The sequence below is a fragment of the Pteropus medius genome, unplaced genomic scaffold (assembly GCF_902729225.1).
Source record: "Pteropus medius unplaced genomic scaffold, Ma_sr-lr_union100, whole genome shotgun sequence".
In the NCBI taxonomy this organism is placed as follows: domain Eukaryota; kingdom Metazoa; phylum Chordata; class Mammalia; order Chiroptera; family Pteropodidae; genus Pteropus; species Pteropus medius.
In genome coordinates this window covers 31250418-31263612 of record NW_024354875.1, presented here as the reverse complement: position 1 = coordinate 31263612, position 13195 = coordinate 31250418, and the positions used below count along the sequence as shown (strand labels likewise).

Here is a 13195-nt window from a genome sequence, read left to right as displayed (position 1 = left end):
CAAACGCTCCATATGCTCTCACTCTTGAACATTTGCTAGAACATTTCTGAGTATTTATTGTTAGAGAGTTAGTAGAGTCAAGCAAAGAAAGCAAAAAAGCCCGACATGAAGTCTGTGGCCTTCTTCCATGAGCCGGCTTCCACATTCTGCCCCTGGTATCACCACACGCATTGTGTATTCTATTTGGGAATCTGCACTATTCTCTTTCTGCCTCTGCTTATTTATTCATAAAATAATTTTACATGCCTCTTCTTCTGGAATTCAGGGATTTTGCAAAGCATATCTAGAAAGCAGGTTTTTCAGCCTCTGCCGTGTCATGACACACGTAGAAACTGATACTGTTTGTATGGCACAGCCAGGGAAATGGGTGCGCTGGTTGCCCAGATCTACCTTGCTGCTTCAGTATCTTGGCACGAACACAACTCATCCACAACCCAGCAGTGCACTGCAGCACATCACTTGAAGATCTATTGTAAAATGTACTTTTTCTAGGTGATGTTAATTAATACCATTACTTCTTCAAAGAGTTGCCAAATGGAATATGAAATTTTTATTTGAAGCACATAAAAATGTGCATGACTCTTAATCATCCCATTCCTAGATCCCACCAAGTTTTTTACAATTTGAGTCTGTGTTAAGACTAATTAAGACCCTACTTTCCAAGCACTTGTAGTTATTTCTGTTCCCTATACCAAGCAATAAAAGGTGTGGCTTTCCTCACAGTGACATTCCATTTGTGACTTGCCTTGTGTGTTATTTTTTCCATTGGACTTTTTGCCTGGAGGGAGGCCTCTCAGCACAATGAGAGGAACCACTCAGCAGATCATTCCCTTCCAACCTCAGCCAAAGACCCCCAAACAAAACATGCTGATCAGAGGTGAAGCTCTGTGATTTGTTCTTTGCTGCTCCGATTGGAGCTGTACCCTATTAACTTTCTTAAGCATTTCATTATGTGACTTTTTTATTTGAGCAAAGGAATGTTATCATTTTGGGTCCAAAGAGAATTTCAAATATCTCTGTAGTCCCTGTCTTAGAGTCTCCCACAATTCTAACATCACCTAAAATCAACAGGTAGAAGAGAAAACTTATATTTTCAATTGAGAAACTTAAAAAAAAGATTTTGATTTTATTAACACATCTAGTTTTGATTTTGGTATTAGAATGAGAGTTTCAGTAGGATATATTATTACTATTATAATTGGAAATAAATAATAACAATAATCAAGGTTATAATTAAATATGAAGTTTATAACTAAAGTTACTTCCTCTTCTTCCTCTACTGCATCATTTTTTTTTTTTGTTCTTAGGAAACAGACTCTGGAAAGACAAGAAGACATCCTTTTCATGACAATAAATGCAATAAATATTGTTTTCACTGAAGGTTGCTTGCAAAAATTCTACAACCTGTTTCCCATATGCTACTGAGCTAAGTGTCTCATTTAAAAATACGACAATATTAAAGGTTAGATAGTTGAAAAACGCCCATGTTAACGTTCTAAGGATCTAAGTCTGTGACTCAGGCATAGAATGCTACAGTTTTTCTTCAGGGTTGCTGCCTACTCTCAAACCTGGACTCAATCATGCTGAGATATAAGGAACTCATGCACTCTACTAATCTTATTGTCTTCCAGGAGGTACCAATAAGACAGCAGTACACTAATCAGAAACATTTGAACTCCAGAATTACACAGAGAAGATTTACTTACTGAGAGTGAGACCTTCTTCAAAATGCCAAACCCATTCACACTTGGTGTATAATTTTTTTTCAAATTGATCTTTCTTTTACTAGTACAATCTGATAACCCCATAGAATTCAATATTTTAATCATTTTAGAGCAGGTAACTGTAATAAATCAATAAAACAGAATACTGTTGAGGAAATTAGAATTTTCTCACTGGCCACTCATAACTCCTTCCATAAGATGGTTAATAGCAGTTAGTTGCTAGGGTAAGCAGAACTTAGAAAAATTCAAGTGACAGAATTCTAGCTGTAATGCATATTCAAAATATAATTCAAACATAAGCTTTATTTTAACATATTGCCTACACGATTTACATGGTAAAAATTCTTAGGCATTAAAATCAACAAAATAATCATGCCATAGCCATATTTTAAAATTCATTTTTTCTTACTCACCATATTATATACTTAAACTGCATTTTCTATACAAAAAGTCCTTTTCAGCATTACTTCATCCTTTCCTTTGTAACATAAATAGTTAAGAATAAGTCTCTTAACCTTCTATTTTAGATGCTTTCTTACATTAAGTGATTCAAACACATTCTGTTGGGAATTGCTGAGAAAATAACTTTCAGAAGTCTCTAATTCAACATATTTTCATCATTAAAATCCAAGTGTATTTTAATGTGCTATAACCTGCTGATAGGAAGACCAATATTTCAGGTTGTCTTCACTGATTACTGTAGCCAAATTCTTTTGCAACAAGGGTTTGGGGATTTTTCAGGTGTGTTATGGGAAAAGTGTTTGAACAGAGGAGGAGAAAGACTTTAAAGCAAGCTACACCCCGCCTCCCCTTTCAGCAAGGCCTAAGACCATCTCTCTAGACCATGCAAATTTATCTAAAATGATTATGTTTATCAATCGGATGACCCAGTTTAGTTTTCTCTTATCCAAAGCATTGCATAGAGCTAAATAAAACACAGAGCAACCTGATTCAGTCTACCTTGTCCCCTACAGACTTTCTCAAGGCCCACTACTAATCTAGTCTTGCTTGGAGATTGCATTTATTTTCATAATGAATTTGATTGTACAAAAAAAAAAAAAAAAGACAGACAGAAAGCAATCCGATCCCATAAAGTCTCCCACTGTTGTAGACAGATGGCCATGCCCCATCTCTTAAGCTCTAGTCTCATGGCTACAACTGTTGACCAGAAATATTTACAACATGTGACTAAAATGCAAAATGTGAGATGCTTTTTGAAACAAAACTAATTTCCCCCAAAGAGACTACTCATCTGAATTAATTTATCATTTGATAAACACTTATTAAGCACCTACTGTGTGTGAAGAACATCTCTGTTTCTCTTCATCGACCATCATTCTCAGAATGACCGAGAATTAACACCGAGTTCCTGTTATACTTCATTACAACCAGTCACAGAATCATATGCATAGCTTCCAATGTTTTTATCTTAATTATGCACAGAGGATACATTTATGGAGCAGGTATCGCTGGGCCAAGTGATATATTGGCAGACTGCCCTCCAAAGAGGATGTTTGCCCCGCCACAAACAATATTATGAATGCTCTTGTTTGCTCGTTTTCCTGACAGCCGATGTACTACGGTGACAGGCAGCAATAGAGTAGAGAGTATAAATCCTACTATTAATGCTAGGATGGAGGCTCCAGCCATTTCGGTTGGATAGTAAAGGAAAGGGAGACCTAGCGGACTAGAATACTTGGGCAAAACTGCTGCAGAACTTAGGTTATCATGCTAATAAAACCAATTCGCCCACACTATCTTAAATGCTTTGTAAATGTAGTTTTTAATAGTTATATATTATTCCACAATAGAGCTGTATAATATTTATTTAATTGTTCTCTTAAGTTTTTCTAGACTTTAAAAAATGTAGATTCTGAGTGAATTATTGGGATAAAGGATCTGAACATTTCTTAAAGGCCATCAATATACATTGCACAATATTTTTGCAAAACTCTCCTTTATACTTCCACTAGCACACTAAGTGTGTCTTTTCCATTTCTTCCATTTCTGGACTCAACCAGCAATAGCTTCATTTTGTTTGCACAAACTATTTCCACAAAACACACTTGGGTATTTGCCTTGGAATTTTATAATCATCTCTTATAAGTGATTGTTCTTTAGCCTGCAGGCTTTGATATTCCATGAAGGAGGATCTGGGGCTAAATGTGATCATTCAGGGAGGAATATCTGATTCATATGACTTGAAAATTCCTAAGTTCAGACACCAGCATGAAACAATGCCCTGGGCATATGTGCCTCAGATGATTAAATTCTGTCTTATGTAAACACTGCTAGTTGTCTACTCAACTTCCATTCTTCCTTGCTTTCTTCCCATCTGAACCTTTATTTCATAGCAGGCACAATGCGATCAACTCAATTATATTTTCCAGCTTCTCCTGCAGATAAAGGAGGACCATGAGATGTAAACAGAAGTCACTGGTAGGGCTTCCAGGAAAATCTTTTTTGCCCTTTTGTAAAGAATGAAGCCACGATGGCTGGAGCTCCAGAAGATAGCTTGGGATAGTAAAAGAGAAGCCAAGAGAATTGTAAAGACTTGGCCTTGCCTGACACGCTTGGTCTTCTGAACCAATGCTAGAAACTTCTTACCACCCTGGACTCCCGGTGACATGCAGAAAATAAACATTTACCTACTGAAATCACTGTATTTTAGTGTTTGTTTATTGAAGCAGAGAACAATTACTAACTAGCTGATGCACTATTCCAGAGAAGTATTTTTCATTGTGGGAGAGGGTATGAACTTTATATCAGGAGTTGAAGTTGGGTCTTTTTAAACGATGTAGCATTCCTTCCTTCCAGGTCCATTCTCCATCCATTTCTACCATGTTCTCTGTCCCAGAAGCTGACCAGTATGAACTACTTTGGCTTCCCAATACAAATCCTTAGCTGGAAATCAGAAGGAAGGAAGAGAGTGAGGAAAGAAGGAGCAAATACTCTCTCTTATTCCCCAGCTCCCTCTTGTAGGGTTGTCTTGCGTTGACTATGTCCTTGACTGAAGGTCATCTCTTTTCTCAAGACCCCTATACCCACATGGCTTTCTCTTTCCAGGTCCCAGATGCCATACCCTTTCCTTGTCCCTTTAGGTGCATGTGGTTACAGCTCCACTTTCACTAGCTCCCAGGGAACTATATTATCCCTAATGGCTTCTCTACAGCCTTCCCATAACCTTTAAAAATAATCCCTTTATTAAAAATATCGAATTTATCCTAATTTAAGTGTGCAATCTATTTCTTGCTAGGCTTCTGTCTAACACATTCCTTGTTTTATCTGTGTATGTGTATATATATGTATTTTCTAGGATTTGTGCAAAGGTCACAGGCCCATACCTCCAGGTCTCCTACATAGTTTCTGTATCAACGTAAAGAGTGTCAAATTTAACAGGAAAACACTTTTAGGGGGTGAATAGACTCAAAGGAATATGTAAAATGTTAAAGTGGAGTTGACGATCAAGTTTTGAAAAATACTTTCTTAAATGTAGAGACAGGAATCATTTTACCAATGGTAGGGAAGATGACAAATATCTATCCATGCACAAAGGGGAGAGACAAACAATGTGATGTACTTTTTCCCCAGTGCCTTCCCACAGTGTTAAACAGAAGGTGCTACATGAAGTGGGGTTCCATTAATGGACTGAATAAGAGGATTCAGTCTAGTGTAAAGAATGAGCAGCCTGCAAGAGATGACAAGAGCCCTGGTCCCCAGATAGCAACTTAAGTTGAAAATCAGAAGGCAGAGTGCAAGTGTGATGCTGTGAGCTGATCTACTCTGGGCATGAGTAAATACAGCAGTGACAGACAAACAGAAAGAACACTTTGTAATTTGATCCTTGGAGATTTGGAATGGATGCTTGGATGTTCTGTCCCTGACCCATACCCCAAACATTCAGACCATGTGTAATGAGTTAGCATGTGAACTGTCCTTTGGAGGCAAATCAGTTAAGAACAGAAACAAGCCTAGAGCTCTTTGCACTTATCTGATTTCTGCACAAATGCAGAGTTTGACATTTAAAGTTGGTGTGTATCCATTGGGAGAGTCTAACCATTGTGTCCTGGCACAAAAATGTCTCCTTTGAAATTAGGATAGTGTGTAAACTCATCCCTTAAAAGATTTGTAGATCTCTTGCATTTGTTTCTTGGGTCCGTTTGAATGTGTTCTTTTAAATAGGCTGCTTAGAGAAAATACCTGGCACCAACTTAATGAAAAGAGATATCGTTAATTTCTTCCTTTAAAAAGGAAGGGTCCCTTTGGGAACACTGAGTCTTCATGTATATTAGGTCAGACAAATACAGTCTAATGTCTGGGTAGACTTGATGCAGGACAGGGCAAATTCCCCTGAGTGTGTGTGTGTGTGGAGTGGGGGAGATGGAGGAGGGAGGTGTGGTGGGGGCCGGGACTGAAGCCCTGCTCTGAGAGAAGAGGGTTCTTGGCAGAGTGTAAGAAAGAATTCAAACAGACGCCACAGTTAGAGTCAAAAGGAAAGTTTATTAGAGAAGGGGTAACACTCCATAGACAGAGCATGGTCTCCTCTCAGAGATGGAGAGTAAGAGAACCTAAGAGAGACGCAGAGGGCCAGAGACAGTAGGGAGAGATGAGGACAGTAAGGGAGACAGAGTAAAGGCACTGAGAGGGACAGAGAGAAAGACACTGAGAAGGACCCCGAATGTTTGGGGAATTCAGTTTATTTATTATTCTTTAGTTCCTGTGAGTTATAGTTTAAAGAGTTTGTTTATCCATTTTCCTTAGCTACGGACATACAGTGAAGAAGGATAAGAGTATGTAGCATGAAAAGGTAAGAATATGTAGTGTGAAAGGCCTGCTGGCAATTCCTAGCCTGTGATCCATAGGTTTCCCATGGTTTTAGCTACAGAAAATGGATGATTTTATTTTGTGTAGGGTACCACTTAAAGACTCTGTTTTTGTTTTTTTTTTTCTGTTTTCCTTCATGGTATGGGGGAATGGGTTGTTAGCAATCTCAGTAGAAATCTTTGTTCTGCAGGTTTCCCTGGTCTGGCTACAGGGCTGATCAGCATATTGCAGTCTCTGAACATAGCTTGGTTTAACATTTTAATTCTCTTGCCTCCTCCTTACATTAGATTGGCTGTTCTACTTGCTCACTGCTAAGCAGCCAAAAAGACCCTTTTGTACAGTGTAGAAAGAAAATGGGGATCTGAGTCAGTGGGAACTCTAAATATCCTTATACAATTTAGGTAGATTAATAAAACTTAACTCCCTCCCATTGCATAAACTGTCAGACACAGAAATACCAACAAATTAGTCCTATTCTTCTTAAATGCGGTAAAGGTTCAAGGTGATACACTCTCGAGGCTTGTAGGGACACTGAGAAAAAACCAAGTACAATCTGTAGAAATCATAGCACACTCCATAAGATCTGACAATTTGAACAGAAAAAAGGAAGGAGTTGTTAACTTGGTAATTAGATACTTTTGGAAGTGATTCTCATTTGAGAAGTGAGAAATTGCCACAGGAGCAGCCAAACATTTATTAGGCATTTACCATGTGCCAGGCTCTATTCTCATGCATTGAGCCACTATCCTGGAGTCTTATTTTTTAAAGACAAGTCCTGACCCAGAGTTCCCTCAAAGCTGCCAGAGTATCTCTCTCTCTCTCTTCCTCTCCCCTCCCTCCCCCTCCCTTCCCTCCCCCTTACACACACACACACACACACACACACACAAAGATTCTTAGGAACCTAGGAATGCATATTGCAGAGCAGGGAAGTTCAATGTAATAAAAGGCTAAAATACCAGCAAAGCTCTGGAAAGATGGACAAAATATAGAAGTGGAAGGGTTTGGAGGGTGTGGTCAGAGCTCAGGAAAGCTCTGGTTTAGGATAAAGTACAGTGACTTGTAGGGGATCAGGAAGTCACTGCAAATTGTTCTTAGTTGGGAATAAAACTAGACTCATTTAATATCAACTTTTTAATCTTGAACTTCTCCCTCCTGCCATTACCCCAACTTTATATTAACAGTTTTATAATAATTTTATCTGTTTCCCTTTTTTAAATCACAAGTAATTTTAATCCAAATCCAACAGCAGTCCGACCTAAATAAAACACCTAAACCTAATGCCAATAATCGTCCAGGCATGGATTTATGTCTCTTATTTTGCCTTCTTGCCTTGGAGACTAATCAGGACAGAGCCCTTTAATCCTAAACTCTGACCAATGAAAAAACAATTTGATAACTTGGGTGTAATGTAACAGACTTCAGATTCTACAGCTGCACATAAAGCTAACTGTTCAACCCCTTGGGGTTTCTACTTTTCTCTGTTCCTTTGTAGAGTAAAGAGGAAAATATGGGTAGAGGTCAAAACATCCATTCAAAGAACCATCAAGAATAATCTGGGCCCTGCGAGCTGGTCCAGAGGCATCGCTTCCTTGATTTCTCCCTAGAATGCAGCTCTGGGTTAGAGCTTGGCTCTGGGTTGACCAACTGGGAATCAGTTTTCTCATCTGTAAAATGAGAAGGTTGAGCAAAAGGATCTCAACCAGATGCCCAGCGACGGAGAATAGTCGTAAAATGGGCTATTGTATAGCAATAAAAATAAACATGTTAACCTTAAAAATATAATGTTAAGGACAAAAAGAAGAAACAGGTAGAAACCAAAGGACACATGCTGTGTGATTCCAGTTGTACAAAGCTGATATTTAGAATGCATACTTAGGTGGTGACCTCTAGGAAGGAAGAAGAAAATCACAATCAAGAAAGAGTATATAGAAGACTCCTGAGGTCCTGGCAGGTACTGTTTTGTGACCTCAGTTGTAGTTCTAATAATTCATTACATTGCCCATTTCTGTTTTAAACTTTTTTTTTTTCTTGAAGGCATGTTACATTTCAGAATTTTAAAAATACCTCTCATATGTGAGCTTTTCCTCGTGTGGGAAGGGAACAGGTGGAGGGCTGTAAACACCTTTCTCTACTCTTTGCCCGGCCAACTCCTGATCCCCCTTCAGTTCTCAGGTTCGATGTAAGCCTGTCTGTCACTTCTTTGCTCCCATGAGACCACAAAAGTATTCCTGCCGTAGTACAACTCCAGTGCTCACTTAATAATAGCCTGGTCAAAAGAGATTTGATTTCAGATTTATCTGTCCATTTCTCTTGGAATGTAAACTTCACAATGGCAAGCCTAGGTCTTGTTCTACTGTATATCACCAGGACCCAACATAGCACTTGCCACTTAGTAGCTGCTCAATAAACATCTGCTGAATGAGTAATAAAGATGCATTTCCTCTCTCCCAGCGCTCTTTCAATTTCAACCAACGATTTTTCTCTTGTTAAATAGTTTTTACTGGAAGCAGAGAACCCCAGAGTTTTCCTAATCATTCTAGGAGTTCTAGTTATTAAGGAGCATAAGTGGCTAGGAAATAAGTCAAATAAAAAATGAGTACTGAGAAAAAAAGTCTTATCATGGTTCTGTACACAGTCATATAAGAAAGTTTTTTCCTCATTTATTTAATTTTGGACTATGTCTGTCTTGCCTCCATAAAGCACTCAAAATCGATTACATTTAATTTAGGGAACACACTCATATCACAATTCTCATGTGTTCAACTACCGAACAATTACCTTGTTCTTCTCAGGCTCTCCTCACTTTCTCAGATAGGGAGGGGGTGCTAATAAGACAAGATGGAGGTCAGGTTTGTTTTTATTATCATTATTATTATTATTATTATTATTATTATTATTATTTATGCCTACAGCACCTGGTTTTCCTAGGTGGTCTCCCATCCAAGTACTAACCAGGTCCGACCCTACTTAGGTTCTGAGACCAGACATCAGGCTTGTTCAGGGTGGCATGGCCGTAGATCATGGACTGTGGCTCCACTGGGGCACAAACCCAGGACCTTCTGCGTGTAAAGCAGATGCGCTAACCACTACACTATGGAACCACGTCCAGGAGGTCAGGTTTATTTAAAAACATTTTTCTCCCTGATGATATAAGTAAAAATTTATTACTGCTGTATAAAAACACTGTTTAGAGAATGAAAAGCCAAGCACAGACTAGGGGAAATATTCGCAAAGCACATATCTAACAAAGGACTGGTATTCAGCGTATGCAAAGAACTCTTAAACCCCCCAAATAAGAAAACTAACACAATTTTAAAATGGGAAAAAGATCTGAACAGACACTTCAGCAAAGAAGATATACAGATGGCAAATAAGCATATGAGAAGATGCTCCACATCATATGTCATCAGGGAAATGCAAATTAAAACAACAATGAGATACCATTACACGCCTATTAAAATGGCAAAAATTCAAAACACTGACAATACCAAATACTGGTGAGGATGAGGAACAACAGAAACTCTTATTCATTAAATGAGTTTTGTGACTACAAAATGGTACAGCCACTTTAAAGGATAGTTTGGAACTTTCTTACAAAGCTAAATATACTCTTACCATATTATCTAGCAAACACACTCTTTGGTATTTACTCAAAGGAGCTGAAACTTATGTCCATATAGAAATCTGCACAAAAATGTTTATAGAAGCTTTATTCATAATTGCCAAAACTGAGAAGCAACCAAGATGTCCTTCGATAGGTGAATGGATAAATAAAATGTGGTACATCCATATAATGGGTTATTTTCAGCAATAAAATGCGATGAACTATCAAGCCAGGCAAAGAAATAGAGGAACTTTAAAGGCATATTGATTGCTAATTTAAAAAGCCAATCTGAAAATGTTTTATACTGTCTGATTCCAACTATGTGATATTCTGGAAAAGGTAAAACTATGAAGACAGTAAAAAACAAAAACAAAAAAAAACAGTGGCTGCCAGGAGCTTATGGAGAAGGTGGGAAGGAAGGAGGGATGAATAGGTGGAATGCAGGGGATTTTTAGGCAAATAAAATTATTCTGTTTGATATTGCAATGGTGTATATGTATCTTATATATTTGTCGAAACTCACAAATTATATAACACGGTGAACCCTAATGTGAATTATGGACTTTAGTTAACAGTAGTATGTCAATATTGGCTCATCATTTTAACAAATGAGCCATATTAATGCAAGATATTAATAATATGGAAATTTTGGGGGAGCAGAAGAAGTAAAAGAATATATGGAAACTCTACTTTCTGCTTAAATTTTCTGAAAATCCAAAACTACTAAAAAAAGATCTATTAAAAAAAAAAGAAAGAAACTCAAAAAAATTATTACTCCCAATCTTGGAAAACAAAGGCAAAAAGCAGAAAAATCACTCCATTCTTACCATTATATAACGATATGTTTCATTTTAAGTTGAAAAGAACCCTTTAAAATGAAACAAACTAGGCAGCTAAGGTTAACAGGGTAGCCTACAGAATGTGTGCTGTTTTAAATACATCAAGTAAGAAAAGAATTTAAAAATAAAATTACTCTTGGCATGTTATACAGCCATGCCATCAACATCCAATTCTGGAAGCCAAGTGCCCTAACTTGACTCACACACCCCCACCTTGCGTTGTTTGACAGCTGCACTCCTGATGTCCTGGGTCAATGCCAGAATCTAACTCGGCATCGAAAAAAGTGCATCTTGACCTAATGCACTCAGGAAAGTACCGGAAAAGTTCCTGCTGAACTTTCCTCATATGTTTGCAGTAACAATCTAAGCAGAAATAATGTCCAAAAACTCTCCAACTTTGTAACATGCCTTAATAAGTTGCAGGAATAAGAACAGGCGGTCACAAGGCTTTCCCTGAGGTATGTATGTGGTCTCAGGAATGATGGCTGACAAATGACCTCCATGGCGTCTACCCACCAACTTTCACAGCTGTGAGCACTTTCCTCTCCAGCCTCAACTTCCGCAACAGGGTCAGAATCGCGCTGTCTCAGCTGGCTGAGGAGTAGATACGGTGCCAGCCTATGTGGACAGCCTCCCTTCCTCCTTATCATCCAGATCCGCAAATCTCAGAGAAAATAAGGCACCAAAACAAATCTTTTCCTCTTGGTATCCTACGATGTTCCTTTAGAAAGCCACAATATTGGACAGAGTACTCATTGGGGTAAACTGCAATGACTGCAATTCATATCTCAAGCACTCTGATCACAGTCTCCAACATTACAAAATAAAGCAAAACAAAGACAAACAAACCCAAAACCCAGATCTAGTAAAAATGAAAAAAGTCTTTTAAGCAAAATAGCAAAGGTATATGATAAATAGGGCTAAATTAGAAATTAAATATGGAATTAGAAGAACAGAATCTCTCTTCTTTCTCCTTCCATCCCTTTGCCCTCATGCTCGCAAGCCTTAAACTGTGCACTCCTTATTTTGGCCTTGACTAAATTCTTTTGCAAAAAGCCAGGACACAAACATTATGGTAATGACATACATATTAGAAATAATATATGTGCAAATATTCAGATCTGGTGGGGTTTAGAACAGTTTTGCTTTGTGGGAGGCTGGTGGAAGTAGTAGAGTTTATAAAATAGAAATATTCTTTAAAAGCAACAATTCCTAATAATTTTAGAAATTGAGACACTTTATAAAAATCTGGAACACTCCCCTCCTCCTCTTCTATAGCAAAGTTACAAGTACATGTAAATTTGTTCTTGACAACTTCCTGAGAATTTAATGAGACCACTTGAGATAAATACGGACATTCAGTGTATTGTTAACAAATCTGCTTTGGAAAATAACAGCTGCAAAGACCAAGATGTTAGAATTGCATTAGTCTCTTAAGTGTCTTATTTGACTTCCCAGCCTGTGGTTAACATGTAGTAGGTGCTCTCAATAAGTCTTTGTTGCATGAATGAATGGAAAGTCATCTCTCTCTCTCTCTCTCTCTCTCTCTCTCTCTCTCTCTCTCTCTCTCTCTCTCTCTCTCTCTCTCTCTCTCCTCTCTCTCTCTCTCATCTATCTATCTATCATCTATCAATCATCTATCTATCACCTATCCATCTATCTATCACTTTTTCTGATTCAATGTAGCATAGAAATAGGGGACGTCTAGATCAGTGCTTCTCAAAGGGTAGTTCCCAGACCAGCAGCATGGTCTCACTTAGGAAACTGACAAAAATGTAAACCCTGCCTCTCCCACTTCACACAAACTTGGGAACTGTAGAAAGGGCCCAGCTGTGTTTAACAAGCTTTCCAGTGATTCTGATGCCCACTAAAGTTTGAGAACCACTGGATCTAAAAAGATCCTTGACGAGGAGGTGTTTTTTCCCACTTCCCATGCTAAAGAAAAGAATTCCACACCTGTAATTACTTTAGCATCTCACTGAGAAAAGTCCTGAGGCTGAGGTTTTATTAGTCTCACTGATTTGGGTGAATTCCATGGCATTCAGGCAAGAAGAAAGATGTCTCAGCCCAATGCAAGCTGAAAAGAGGAGGATTCAGAGCACCAGAGACTACCCAAATGCAAGGGCACAAGAGCAGTCTTGAGTCCTGTGTGTGCATTCTCTAATGGCACTGGGTGATTGAGAGGCCCAGTAGCCTTCCCT

The 13195-nt window shown here is 38.3% G+C and overlaps 1 protein-coding gene and 1 pseudogene across 1 annotated transcript in view; both read right to left on the bottom strand.

Moving 5' to 3' along the window:
- MYO3B (myosin IIIB) overlaps positions 1-13195 on the bottom strand; it is a 361097-nt gene that overhangs the window by 56879 nt on the left and 291023 nt on the right. The gene's annotated exons all lie outside the window — the stretch shown is intronic.
- On the bottom strand, positions 9455-9570 carry LOC120597401 (uncharacterized; annotated as a pseudogene).